This window comes from Podarcis melisellensis (assembly GCF_964234715.1).
Source record: "Podarcis melisellensis genome assembly, chromosome: 12".
Classification (NCBI taxonomy): Eukaryota; Metazoa; Chordata; class Lepidosauria; order Squamata; family Lacertidae; genus Podarcis; species Podarcis melisellensis.
In genome coordinates, this window is record NC_138544.1 from 47649084 (window position 1) to 47662926 (window position 13843).

The window sequence follows — 13843 nt, forward strand, 5'->3', positions numbered from 1 at the left end:
TAATTCTGACAGGCATTTTATTTAATGCAGAATATGAAGGTTTTCTTATATTGATTAAAGTGAAAACATGTCAGCGCATGAAGTGGAGAAGAGTTGGTTTGAATTTCCGCTTCATGTCCCCCCGCCCCCCCACTCCTTCAGGAAAAGTCCGTGCTAGAAGAGCAGGGGACACGGACATGTTGGGTGCTTATATTTTGATGCAAATCGTAGAGGGTTTTGATTTTATTTTATCTTCCATTGATGTTTGAGCCTGCGGGGAGGGGGCGACGCTCCCCTCATTGTTCTCCCTTCAGCTTCCATTTGGCCAGAGTGGCACAAAAATGACTGGGGGGGGGGGGAGTGTGTGTGAGAGAGAGAAAGTGAGCGTGAAGAAGGGGTACAGCAGCAACCCCAAGCAGCTTTTACAAATGAGTGACAAAGGCTATGTCCATTCATAGCCTCCCGCGCCAGCGAGGGGGTTCTGAAGAGCCCGAGCCTCGCCAGCCAATTGCTGTCAGCAACCTGTGGAGGGGAGGCATCGCTATAGCAACCGGTGGATGGGCCATGTGCTTTGCCGCCGACAGCAGGGGCTGCGCGCGGGCGAATATAAAGGAGGGGCAGAGCGGAGCCCGGGCGGATGGGACGGGCGTTTTTTCTCGCGCGCGCTCTTCGGTGCGCTCCCCCTCGCGCCCCGGGATGACGGACAGCTGCGCCGAGGCCCTGGGAAACGGGCGGCGGCGAGCGCCGGAACCAGCGGCTTCGTCGCGTTGCCTTGGGACCGGGAAAGAGGAGCCCGTCAGCAGCGCCGCCTCCCGCCTTTGTATCGCCTGGCGGAGGGACGGGAGGGAGTTGGAGCTCCGAGCGGGGCACCGAGTTGGGCGGCGGCGGCGGCTTCTTCTTGCTGGAGATGCCTCTCTGGAGATTGAGAGCCCTGCGGAGGGAGGCGGAAGGCATGGAGACAGGTAAGGGGCGCCCCGAGGGCGGAAATGGCGCACGGAATTTCCCTTTCAGCGACGCCCGACGTGTAGCTTTTGGCGCCCTCGTGCTTATTGGGCGGGGAGCCGCTCGGGCCGCGTCGCCCCGTCGCTGAATCCCGGCCTGGGTGAGAATGGCTGAGAGACAGAGACCGGTGGTCGTGGTCGGTGGTGGCCAGAGGTGACGGGGAGGCCCTCTGTCCATGCTCAGAGATTCTGCGGCGGCCTTTTTTGCGAGGAGCCCTTGCTGGAGCAGCTCGGGCCCCAGTCGCGCTCCTGGGGCGAGTTCTTGGCCACGTGCTCAAGGGGGCGGAAGGGGCGCTTTGCCCCGCCGGGGACGGAAGGGTTGGGACGCGGGAGCTTGCCTCCTTCCTGCCGGCGCTGAAGTCGCCGCCAGCAGCAGAATCGCGGCCGTGTTTGCGCAGGGTCGGTGCTGGGCGACAAGCGCCAGGGGAATCGGGAGGTGAACACGGTGCTCGGTGGTTTGCTAGCGCGCGCCGGCGGCTTCCGCGCGTAGTGAGAGCGCCCGTCTGCCCTGGTTCTTTCTTATCCTTGTTTTGCTGAAGCATTTCTCGCGCGCCCCTGTTCCGAAAAAAGTTGGAAGGTGTGTGTGTGTGTGTGTGTGTGTGGTTTCAGCCCCCCTTGATCCCGTTGTTAAGCACCCAGAGGCGCATCTGACCCAGCCGATCTCTCGCTCCCGCGCCAGTCGCGCACTTGAGGAATGGGCACATTCTTTCCCGCCCAGGATTTGCCGCTTCGAATCTGCCCCCTGGTTGTTGCGTATTGTGTGGCTGGCGACCAAGAGCTCTCTCTCTGTCTCTCTCTTTCTCAAAGGACAAGAAAGTTCTTTTGTTTTGCCTCCCAAGCTGCCCGGCAGCAGCTTCTGTGCAAAGGTCACCGCTGACATGCGCGGAGGGGACCCCTCAGAGCTCGCCCTGCAGGATCTCCGGATCCTCTACCTCCTTCGCCTCGTGGGCCGTCGCCAAAGGTCCCCGGAGCGATCCCCGACTGGCTCACGTCGTCTGTGGCTATTAACCCGTGTTCCTATTCAGCATCGATAGTCCTAAGATTTCACCTGTAGCTCCTCTGTCCTGGGTTGCATTGACCTTAGCAGTCAGTTTTCCACTACTTTCCCGAATCATCATGACCTCACCAGACCTCAAAGCAGCATTTTTTGCTTCCAACAAGTCCCCCATCACTCTGGTCCTGGTCATTCCTTAGAAAATCCCAGAGATAGGAGGAGGACATCAACAACAACATGCTTAGCCGATTGAGCAAAGTTCCTCCCAGTTGCTCTTGTTCCTGCGCTGGTGACTCCTTCGCAAGATGGAAAGCAAAGTTCGGCCACACTTCTTCCTTTTATAGTCCTCCCATCCCTTCTAAAATTTAGCTGCTGACGTATTGGGAGCAAAATGGGGAGTTGAGAACAAATGCATCTCTCTAGACGGCGTGTATATACAGTATATGATTCCATATCCACACTCAGCCTACACTGGTATGCCTGCGGGGTTTACATGCATAGTATTGTGATCCTTATATTAGAAGGACATAAAGCAGGTGATTTAGGCAGCCTAGGATTTTGAAACAAGGCGACCTTTTCTGCTATGCTTTGTTTTATATATAAAACACACACATCCTAGCACAATCTTGAGGGAAGCTGGCAAAATGGGATATACGCTTCAATTTTTTGTTTTAAATTTGGCGTGTTTCAATAGAGATGCAATGGGCATAGTTAGGCAATCAGGATATTGACCAGGAGGGCAGAAAACAATGGAAATAGATGCGAGCACTGTGTGTTTACCTACTCACATGCAATATGGGTACAGTAAACTACAAATATGGCATGTATATATTAATGGAAGCACTCAAAACATATACCGGTACATGCGAAAGTGTGTGTGTATACATACATAGATAAATGAGGGAGCTCTCTTTACTCATATTTTCAGAATATTTCTGACAAGTAATTAGCAATATGTTTATGCTGTGCATATATCTACCCTTTCTTGTTTCTCTTTTATCTCTCTCTTTTGCCTAGGAGAATATTAAAATGCCTGTAAATTTCATCTTGCCACAATACTGCCAGACAGACAGATCCACTCATTTTTTTAACCCTTTGGACAACTATTGGCATTTCAGTACTGTATACATATTGCTTAACACCTATGAAAAGCAAGGTTACTGGTTTGTTGGTGCAAGCAGCTCCTCCTCTCTTTCTCTTGGTAAACAACAAAAACAGCTCTTTTATTTTCATTACGAAACAAGAAGAAAGTATCTCCCATTGATGCTGGTATCTTTGAAACTTGTCTGAAGCCTCGGATTCGATTCCTTCATTGTTGCGGGATATTAATCCTTCTAAAAGGTATAGAGAAGTAGCCCCCCCCCCCCCGCTTTGTGGGGTTGAAGGTTGAGGAAGGATCATTGTGTCCCTCCAAAAGAATAGGTCTATGGTTCGCACCATGACCTTTCTCAGTGATTTGAATAAGCTGGAGTTCCCAGAAATCCATCTGCCTTTTGTGTGTGTCAATTTTGTCTAATCTTTTCAACCTCTCCATAGATTCTCAAAGAAGGGGGGGGAAGTACCTTCCCATCTGACTGCACCCCCCTCCCCTTCCTTCTCCAAGTAAAAGCATTAAATTGACCTTGTTTCAGGTGATGAACTGACATCTGCTACAAGTAATTCTGAATCAACATCCGAGGTGTTAATGGAGGACAGGGAGCTATGAGGATGCTGTCTCCATCCCTATACATACAAACCTCTTGCTAATCTTAAAGAACCTCATGTGAGATTGAGGCTGCAGTCCTAACCCCTTACCTGGGCATATGCTCCATTCAAGTAGCATTCCATGGCCTTTTCATTGTGTTTGTGAGAGGCGGGGTTGTTTGTTTGTTTGTTTGTTTTTGTTTTATTGTGTCTTTTGTGTTCTCATTTTGCATTTTTATGTTGTGAACTGCCCAGTGGACCTTTGGGTGAAGGGCGCTATAAAAATTTAATAAATAATAATAAATAAGACAAGAATTCGAGTTGGACTTGCTTCTGAGTAGACAGGACTAGGATTGCACTGTGAGCCACTAAATTATGTCCTTTTTGTGGTGTATGATGTGACAGTCAGTAAACAAGAACACATTTTATTTGAACACAAATAACAAGGCATTCTTGTGTTGAAGCAGCTCTGATATCTTAAGGCCTTGCTTCTGCAATTGTGTAGTGCTGCACCCTAAACGCATTTACTTGAGTATCGGTCCAGTCAATTTGATGCAATTCTAGCAAACTTAACTTGAGTGCATATTCAATTTAAACTAAATGAGTTAATTTTCTTCCACGGAGATGTGTTTAGCACTTTTGTGATAATGGGCATCATTGTAAAGAACAAGAACAATAAAAATATTTTAAAATGCCAATTTTACTGTAAGGATGATTTTTGTACATATAATTCTTTAAAGTATCAAAAGGTTAAGTAAACATATATTTCCTGCATTTTTTTTTATCCCGAGAAGAAAATATCCCCCAGAAGATCACAGTTAATATAAGGTTTATTTAGTCAAATCAATAATGTGACTCTAATAAATGTACTGCATGAAAACAAAGTCAGTTATTCCAAAGGAGTTTTCTTGGAAAATGTGGTTAGATGATATTAACAGTAATATTATAGATAATAGCTGCACAATTTACAAAACTATATATTCCTTTTTTTTTAATCCTGCTGAGTCCAAATGTATATTAATATATGTTTATAGTCAAGAATAATTATTTTCTTGTCATTCCTTTTCTTCTTCTTGGGACTCAACCCCCCCTCCTTTTTTGGCCTCCTTGAATGGCAGATTTGCAAGTACAATTTCATCAGCACAGAGGAACAATAGCTTTCAGTTGCACAAAGGATTTCTCCCACCCTGAATCTCAACCACAATGCCTCTTGCTCTGATAATAGCTTCTGAAAAGATTTTGTAATGTAGAGAATTAATACATGATTATTTCTGCCTGACTTCTCCCATTTATTAGGTTCTGGAGTGTATTCTCAATTAAAAATAGCATTAGGTGGGTTTTTTTAAAAAGTCATCATATTTTAAGATAAATCATTTTCCAAAGTTTTATTTATCTGTGCATACCGAGATATTTAGTTTTCATTGTTATTTGTGTTCAGATCTATTATAATGTGTCATCAACAAAGAATTATAAAAAAAAATGAGGGGAAAAACCCCTCTGGTGTATTATGTGCCACTAAATACTACTGCCAAGTTATTTTAGAAAAAAATATATATGTTTTTCTTCTCAGAAGTAGAAAGGCAGTGTGCATCAGCTGCCAGCCAAGTGTGTCCTTATCTCAACTGAGCAATAGCTTTTGAAGTTCGAAGGCTTACACTCGCTGGTTCTTAGCTGAATGGCATTTCCATTCTTACAAAGTTTACTTTGTAAGATGGCAATGTCCATTTTAAACAGGGAGGGGAGGGGAAAATGTGAATTGCTATTTAAGGCTGATAATCTGTAAAGCACCTGTATCTAAGGTAGCATCTATATTGTGAAGATAACTGAGGGTAGTTTCAAGCAGTCCATCGTTGCCTTCAGTTTCCAGTACATTCACTTGCCTGAATGATATTAATGTATATTAAGCATTTACAGGCCATTGTTGGTGTGGAATGTTACCTGCACCTGCAACCTCCAATCTAGCTGGGCTCCCAGTCATGGACACACCTCCTCCTCTTGAGGAAGTGTGTCAGACCTGTGACTGTTGAAGAAGATGCAATGAAAGGATATCAAACATGGTTTGATTACATTAGCATCATCTTTTTGGGGGAGGGGTGGGTGTTTCCTTACTGAAACTCAACTGTGCAAAGGGCTTTTGGGTGGGGGGGTTAGTAAAGCTGGTGCAAAGGCAAAGAAATGCCTTTCTTACTTCCTTGAAGAGACAATGCAATGGGAAATAACATTTTTGACTGGCAATGCATTTGGGTGGGCCAGTTCTTTGAGCTGCTATGTAGGGTAAGATTAATAAATATATATGGTAGTCATCATTCTGCATTGGCATGATGGGTTGAAACCCAGCAATTATTAAGAGTCCCTGTTTTACAGTCCTAGAGAATACCCTGCTTTAGAGCATAGTTTTAAGGTGCTTGCGAATAAACATTCAGTAGATACTCCAATGCACTTCACTTTAATTATTCCTTAGAGTCCGTTTTGCATTTTTTGTTGTAAAGAAGAAGAAACGTCGTTGCCGTCCCCCCATCCCGTGCATTTGGTAGGCCTTAAACTTTGAAAAGGAAGATATTTGCGATTGTTCCCATGTTATGCAACAGCAGTTGTCTACACACACACACACACTTCAACATCCCAGCGTCAAACTGGGCCAGTGACAGAAGAAGGGGAAGCTGTGCTTTAAAGACGTCCAACTGTAAATGTCAAATTCATACATATTTAAAGATCCCCCCCCCCCATTTCGAGTCAAGTCTGACAGGGCGCCTCTAATTAACCCCGGATTCTGTTCCGCGAGGCCTGATTGTTGGATCCAATAGAAGCATTTGGCTGGAGGGAGGGGGGAGACGGGGTGGGGTGGGGGTCTTAGGCAAAGTGGGAGATTACTGGGAGCTCCAGGGTGAAAGAACCCTCCTGCCCCCTCTCCCTCCTGCGCATGAGGTTGTCAGGTAGAGTCCAGTTTGGAATGGGAAACTAGACTAAACAAACAGCTTGTTAAAAGCTGCCTCTTTTTTAAAGCCCAAGTTCTACTTGGTGTAGCAGGGGCACAGCCTGAGGATTCACCATTATTTTTTATTTCTAAGCATTTTAGCCAGGGGTGCATCAGGAAACAAAGCATTACCTTCTATCCTGTGTCACCTGGGTAGGGATGCTGCTGGAAAAGCCAGATTAATGTCACCAATACAAGCCTAGCTTGCTTTTGGATTCCCTTTGATTCCTCAGCCTGACAAGAGGGAAGGTTTTCTTTCCAAACCTCAAGCTTCTTCCAGTCACAGCTCACTGACCCAGAAATAGCAATGGATATGATAGGATCGATGGGTCTCTGTATCCAGATCCCACCCACTCAAAAGGGTGCGATGGGGGGGGGGAACAGGACACCCCCCACCTACTTTGGATGACCCCCTCCCCTAAGGGCATAGGATCACACTTTTGTACCTCTTATCAACCGATCCTGAATAGGCACCAACACTTACCTGATCCTGAGCTCATGCCCAGGTCACGCTACCAAAAAAAGAGAAGTTTTCCTCCTGTAAAGGGAGTGAAATTTGTTACACTAATCATCCCGACTGTAAGAAGGACAGAGCGTTTGACGAGACAGCTGGGGATCCGTGTTAAGTTGTCTTGAGAATGCACCCGAGGCGGGTACCAGCGCTTTGACATCATCCTCACAGCAATGTATTCGGGATCTCAAAAGTCCTTCAGGACTCTCGGTTCCTTCCAGAGCGCTGGCGGTATATACTTTTGTCAGCAAGCTTACGCAGACCTTTATGGAGAGAGTAAACCTCCCTTCCGGGTTGTGGAGGTGACAAATCGGGGGAAGCGCGCAGAGGAAGACCCTCGGAACCGCTTTATTTGCACAGCAGCGCTGGCCCTGAGTTGTCCCTGAAGTTTGGAGCGGGACGATCCGGAGCTGGGTCGAGCTGCGGGGAAGTTAGGGTGGGGCGCAATGGATGGATCGGTTTGAGGATCTTGAGTGAGGGTCGCAGGCGTTACATGTTTCCCTGGGATGTTTGCAAATTAGGAATTAAGCCGGTCCAGTTTCGAGAAGAGGGACTGCCTACGTTCCAGTCTTTCATAGGTCGGAATGGAAAGAAACCTCGCTGTTTAGAAATTCGTCAGATGCTCCTTCCTATCTGACTGCGTTATGGTGAAGAAGGGTTCTGTGTAGTTCGAAACATGCCCTGTTTCTTCGACAACAGAAACAGGTTTGCTTCAACCTGAGCTGTGACAATATTTGCAGAAACAGAAGCGGAATTATGTTCAGTACGGGAACCGTTCAGGGTCATCCGTACAAAGCGGCATCTTTAGAACAGGGTGGGAAGGATGCGCAGTTGAGGACCGTCGGGGTTGGGGAGCGCTTTATCAGGGACTAGTTCCCCCCAAAAGAGAAACTCCTGACATCATAGGCGAGCTAACGTGTGTACTCGGTTTCGGCCTCTTCTGCCCTGAAAGGGCGCGTATCGGCTACAGAACTAAAGGCTTTAAGGGCCACACGCGATCTAAGCGCTTTGTGGGGTTTGTTTTTGAACAATGAGGGCTAGAAACGCGAGTTCCCAACAAGCCCTGAGCCCGGCGTTACCGTCAGATATTTATGGAGAGGGCATTGTGTACAAATTGCGGAAGAGAGGGACGGTGGTTTCCTCTTTTGGCGAAGTAGGCAAAAAAGAATCTGCTTTACGCCACTTGCCTTACCGCGACTACAGCCAAGCCAGGGGTGACTGGCCAGTTTAAAGCAAAGCGCCTTTCTGTGTGCGAGATGTTGGTGTTTTCTGGACCTTCTTCCAGCCCTCCATTCGGAACCTCCACCAGCGTAATCTCGGGGCCGTCGCATGTTTCCCCACTCGCGGGCAGTTTCCTTGCCATATCTGAAAGTGAGGGTCTCCCCAGCCCTACCCTTCCCCTTCCCTGGCTGGCTCCCTTGAAATAAGAGTGGTCCCATCTCTTGCAAAGGCAACGCCAAGGCAGGCCGCCTCGAGTCTGCTGGCAATCCGCCGCCCCCTGCGAAGCGTGCGCGCAGCAACACGGCCGTGGCGCACAGGGGGGCGTTTGCCACTCCGGGCCCTGCTTAAAATGGCTTCCGGTTTCTTCGTTTTTCAACAATGAGCAGTCAATTTGTAAAGCAATTTGAAGCCCCGTTCCGATTTGCAGCTCGGCTTGGAGGCAGGAACATCGTTATGTAAATTAAACCTATTTACAAACAACAACAACCCAAACTCTGAATCCATAGGAAACCTGGAAGTGGTCTGGACAAAAACGAAACGCTGCTGAAAATTAAAGGGAAATGAATTATTTTCCTTATCTGTTTAATTCTTACATTTGACAGCGCTTTATTATAGAGCTTGTGATGATATTCTCTTCGCATGATGATTTCCTCAGAGTTTGCCGAGGGATTTTCCCGAGCTAAAAATGCGAATGAGAACCCCGTTTATTTTGTATTAAGGATCGTGTGGCCGCGGGCCAGTCAGCTCCGCGAAAGGGGCCTGACAGCTCTTGATTTAAGAGGCTTGCTTACCATTATCGTTTATATCAGTGGTAGAAGAACTCGCCACTTTGCAAAGCGGATTCTGTTGCTTCATTTTTCCTTTCAGAAGAATCCTGAAAGAGGACAGCATCATCGCTATCCTATACGCGTCTGCTTAGTTCGATGGGGCTTACTCCCAGTGCAGAATTGCAGTCTATTAGTCCCATTTTACAGATAGGGATTCGAGACCCAGAGAGTGACTCACCAGCATGTTTATGAAAGAGGGGCTGGGGGAGGTGTATTTTTTTGGGTGGGGGGGGTGACTACAGTGGACAAGTGTGGGTTTCTCTTTCTTTCTGACGTTATTTAATATCCGCACTGTTAACAGAATAATCCGGGCAATAATTTACAGAGAAAAAGCTTTCTTATGCAAACCATAAATAGAGTCGCTCTTCTTTCCATATGACACTGTTATATATGTACGCAAGGTGCGTGGGCGCGCATCTCTTGAACGCTGCAACAACCAATTAGCAACCCTGATCCTAAGCATATTTAGGTTGCAACCGCGTGAGTAATACTTGCAATACTTGTGAGTAAACGTCATTTAACTTAATGGGACTTGTGCGTTGGGTCTGCTGTTATTTTGGCTTTGGTATTTTGACCGCTTAGGATCGGAGCTGTTCATCTATTTACCCCTGGATTATTATGCGCAGCACCTTCGAAGTATGTTTAAGAAGTGAGGCGCCTAGTGGGATTTCTCGTGTGCGACATGGGCTGGGGGGGGGAGGGGAGGCTCATTTCCCAGGAATCACGTCCAGGATCGGGGCCATGCATTCAATGGCCTGGTCTCCCGGCGAAGAGGCCGGAGGCGCCCCCTGCCTCCGCCTTGTTGGGTGCGCAGCTGCTGGAGAAAGAGTGAGACGCGGGTGGGGGGACCCTGCCTTCGCGGCAGCTGTCCCCACAGCAAGCCTAAACATCGGGGCAGCCGCTCCTTCTGTCTCGGGGACTTTGTAGCGCGTCCAATTAAGGCCCCTTCAGGCCAGGCCCTGCCCGGGGAGGAGGGATGGAGTTCTGGTGGGGAGGGAAGAGAAGATGCGGCGAGCGAGGCCGGGTCTCCAGTCCAGGGCAAGATCATTTTTCAAACGCCCCTATTTAGATGCAGATAGGGACCTCTCCCTCGCCAGAGGGCCGGGGGGCGCTTTCAATTAAATGCTAATGGCGAAGCCAAGGCCAGGCCTTGAGCTCCAGCCAGCAGCCTGAACTGGCCTCCGAAGGGGAGGGCCTGCCCTTTCGTCGCCAGAGGAGAGCTTTATCGGGCGACCCCCTGCCCTCCCCAGCAGGAAGGGCCGCGGCCAAAGGCGCTTTCCAAGAACGGAAAGGCGGGGCTGAGGAGGGCGCCGCTGCGCGGAGGGGCCTAAGAAACCCGGGCGGGGTGGGGCGGGGGCGAGGGACCATATGGCGGTCCTAAGAAAGGGAAAGCAGAGGCGACGGGGCGGTAGGGAGATCCTAAAAAGGGAGGGACGGAGGAGGACGCGCGAAGAGACCTGTGGGAGAAGCTGCCGTGTTAGGGAGCAACGGATTTGCCCGCCCTCGCCAAGGAAGAGCGAGTGGGGCTGCGGTCAAAACCCATGTATGGTCCCTTCGGGGCGCTTTCCCTGAATCTGTTTCCTAGCAAAGCGGGACCCACCCACTGTTTTTAGCACGGGAGCCACTGGACCCTTGGTCAAAGCTCGTCTGCAGTGTGTGTTTTTACAGCCAGGTCCGCAAATTGGGTGCTGGGTTAGTTCTCTGCTGGTTTGTGGACCTCATTGCCGTCGGTTCCCGCTGCTACGTAGATTGGGGCGCGCCAGACGTTTTAGCCGAGGGTGCCACGAACTGACCCCCCTTTTCCCGCTCGTTTACACTGCAACCCTGATACCTGGGATTAAGTCCTACAATATTCATACTTTGCTTCCGAGTAAGGTACTGAGGGATCGTATTGGTTAGGCTGAGTACACACCATACATTTAAAGCAGCCTGCCAAGAATGCTGGGAACTGAAGTTTACACCTCCCAGAGATGCACTCTTAAACTACAGTTCCCAGGATTCCCGAGAAAGTGTTCTTTAATGTATGGTGTGTTCAAGCTCGCAAATAATCTTTAACAGAGTCCCTACGCTAAGAGCGCATACTCCACACTCCTCAGAACAAAGCACGTACACTGGGAGTTAAGTTCTGCGTCCGAATGCGGTTTGGGGATCCGGATGTGTAGGGCTGCAGGTCTAATGACTGAGTTGATATTCCGGTGCCCACTTATTTCCGTGTTGCACTCCAACGGGGCACGCGGCCCATTGCTGCGCATGCTTTCCCTTCCGTTCCAAAAAGTTCAGTAGGTTGCCATATAGGACCGTAGCCTTGTGATCCGGCCTGAATCATGCTTACTTGCAGGACAAGCCCTTTTATCTTCGTAGGGCTTCCTTCCCAGTAATGTCACTTCCAGGCTGTGCCTTCTTAAAAACCAATGAGATGTGCAGCCTGACCCGTCGGAAGTGTCCCACTGTGTTCAGTACGGGCCTTACCACTCCCAGTAGGCGAGCACAGGACAGCAGCCTAGCCCCAACCCACCCCGTCTAAACTGAAAAATGGACTGAGTGGCAGGGAGGCGCCCCTCAAAGCCTCCCGGTCCCCTCTCCTCCCAGTAATCTCGAGGGAAGCGGGGTGGGGACGTGGTCTTGAGGACACGCGGGCGGGGCAGGCGCGCCCGCTTGAAAGGGAGGCGAGAGACGAAGCGTCGCCCATCTACTCGAGCGCGTTTTTGCGCGCCGGAGGTCTCAACGCCGCCTGCTCTTCCTCTGCGCTGGGTTAAGGAGGAGAGGCGAGGCAGGTGGAGATTGGGGGGAGGGAGGGGGGAGCGAGGAAGACTCCTCCCGCTGGCTGAGGAGGCGGGAGAGCGCCGGAGCGCGTCCTTCTTCGATCCCTCGAGCGCTTTGGAGAGGCAGCGGGAGGAGAAGCAGAAGCAGGAGCGTCTTGAGAGCCAAAGTGGCGCGAGCGGCTGGCGAAGGAGCCCCTCCCCGACGAAGCGGCGAGGGCGGGCGACTGCGCGCCCTGCCCGCCTGCCTCCTTCCCGTCCGTCGGTCCCTTTTTCTCCAGCCGGCGAGCCTCGCTCCTCTTTTTCGCTCCTGCGCAACAAGGCGGCGAAGGGTGGGAGGAACGCTTTGCCCGGACCTGCCTTTCCGTTCCATTAAGCCCGAGCCCCGCGCTAAACTGGCGCGCTGCTAAAGCAAGGAGGCTAATTAATGGCAAGCTATGTTCCCAGTCAAGACGCGGCGCTAATTGCTTCGGTGGCCTTTTCTGATTCCAAGATATATTTTTTTTAAAGGAGAGAAAGAGAGAAAGGAACCGGAGTGGGGCCTGACACAAGAGCCGCTTGTGTACGTGCTAGCCGGGAGGAAATTAAGCGGCGGCCAGCTGAATGCGGAGCAGAAAATTACTAAAGAGAGGCGAGATAATGAATAGGCCGGGCCGGGCATTGGGGGGGGGGGGGGGAATCCATTTTGTTACCACGCGAAATGAGGTGGTGGAGAGGACTTGGCTAATTGTTCTCATCTTGTAGCAACCAGAGCTGAGGCAGGGGCGTGCTTTTCAATTCATTTCCCTAGTAATTGTCAAGCGCTGGCCAAATGAGCGAGCCTGCAATCTTGCGTGCCTGGGCTTTTCATAGCCATGTTGCGATTTTAATTGTTGCTAATATAGCTTATAATGAAGCTAATGAGGGGAAATTATTGGACAACTTTTCAGCGCATGGAGACAAGCGAAAGGCATCACCAGGATTTCTTTTCTGTCGCTGTGCGCACACACACAGACACACAAAATTACACACATTAAAAAAATATATATATCGTGGAGGAGCTTGGAAACGTTGAACTTTGGTTTTGTTTTGTTTCTATCCCAGGAAGAAAAGAGGGAGAGGTGAGCCCTCCCCATCTGATAACTCTTCCCTCATAAGTAAAAATAAAACGTTAATGGAGAACAGTGTTTTTTGAGAAGTCAATTTTTCAGGTGTGGAGCAGAAGAAATCTACATTCCACTTTATGCAAAGAGTATCATGAGGGAAACTGGCTGTGATAATATCTTACCAGGTTTATTGCTGGAAATTTTTTTTTTCCTATGACAAATTCAATAGGCTCACAAAGACAGTCTTACCTGCTTCTTAAAGATATTTTATGAACGATGTTGCCAGGTATGTGTTAGGGAATTATCTTTTCAATTTACATTTCATTTAGGTGGTGGAGGAAAACAGTGATACTACTTTCCAGATAGCTGGGTGGATTTTTGGCTATTGCTCCAGTTCATTTAAGGTCACAATATGGGATTTGGGGACGGGGTGAGAGAGACTCGTTGAATTCTGCACTTTGTACTTTGAAGTAAAAACATGCAAGACTGAGTTGCCTGTGCAGTCTGTACTGCACCAAGGGGTAGGCAAATGCCGTTGACTTTAATGGAATATACTTTTGACTAATCGTGCCTAGGAATGGATCCCAATCTTTTAATTCCTATCCTGACACATCCCAAAGAACTGGTGTGTGAAATAAACAGTGTGATCCTATACATGTCTACTAAAAATAAGACCCTCTTTATCCATTGGGGCTTATTTTCAATGAATAGGATTGTAGTTGCAACCCCTGAAATATTCTGCTAGGGAAGCCTGATTGCAATTTTGTACTGTGGCAATTTCTCTTCATTTTGTGTTGCGATTTCACCTG

The 13843-nt window shown here is 48.9% G+C and overlaps 1 protein-coding gene across 1 annotated transcript in view; it reads left to right on the forward strand.

The window, feature by feature from the left end:
• PTPRN2 (protein tyrosine phosphatase receptor type N2) overlaps positions 1 to 13843 on the forward strand; it is a 604238-nt gene that overhangs the window by 475304 nt on the left and 115091 nt on the right. The window lies entirely within an intron of this gene.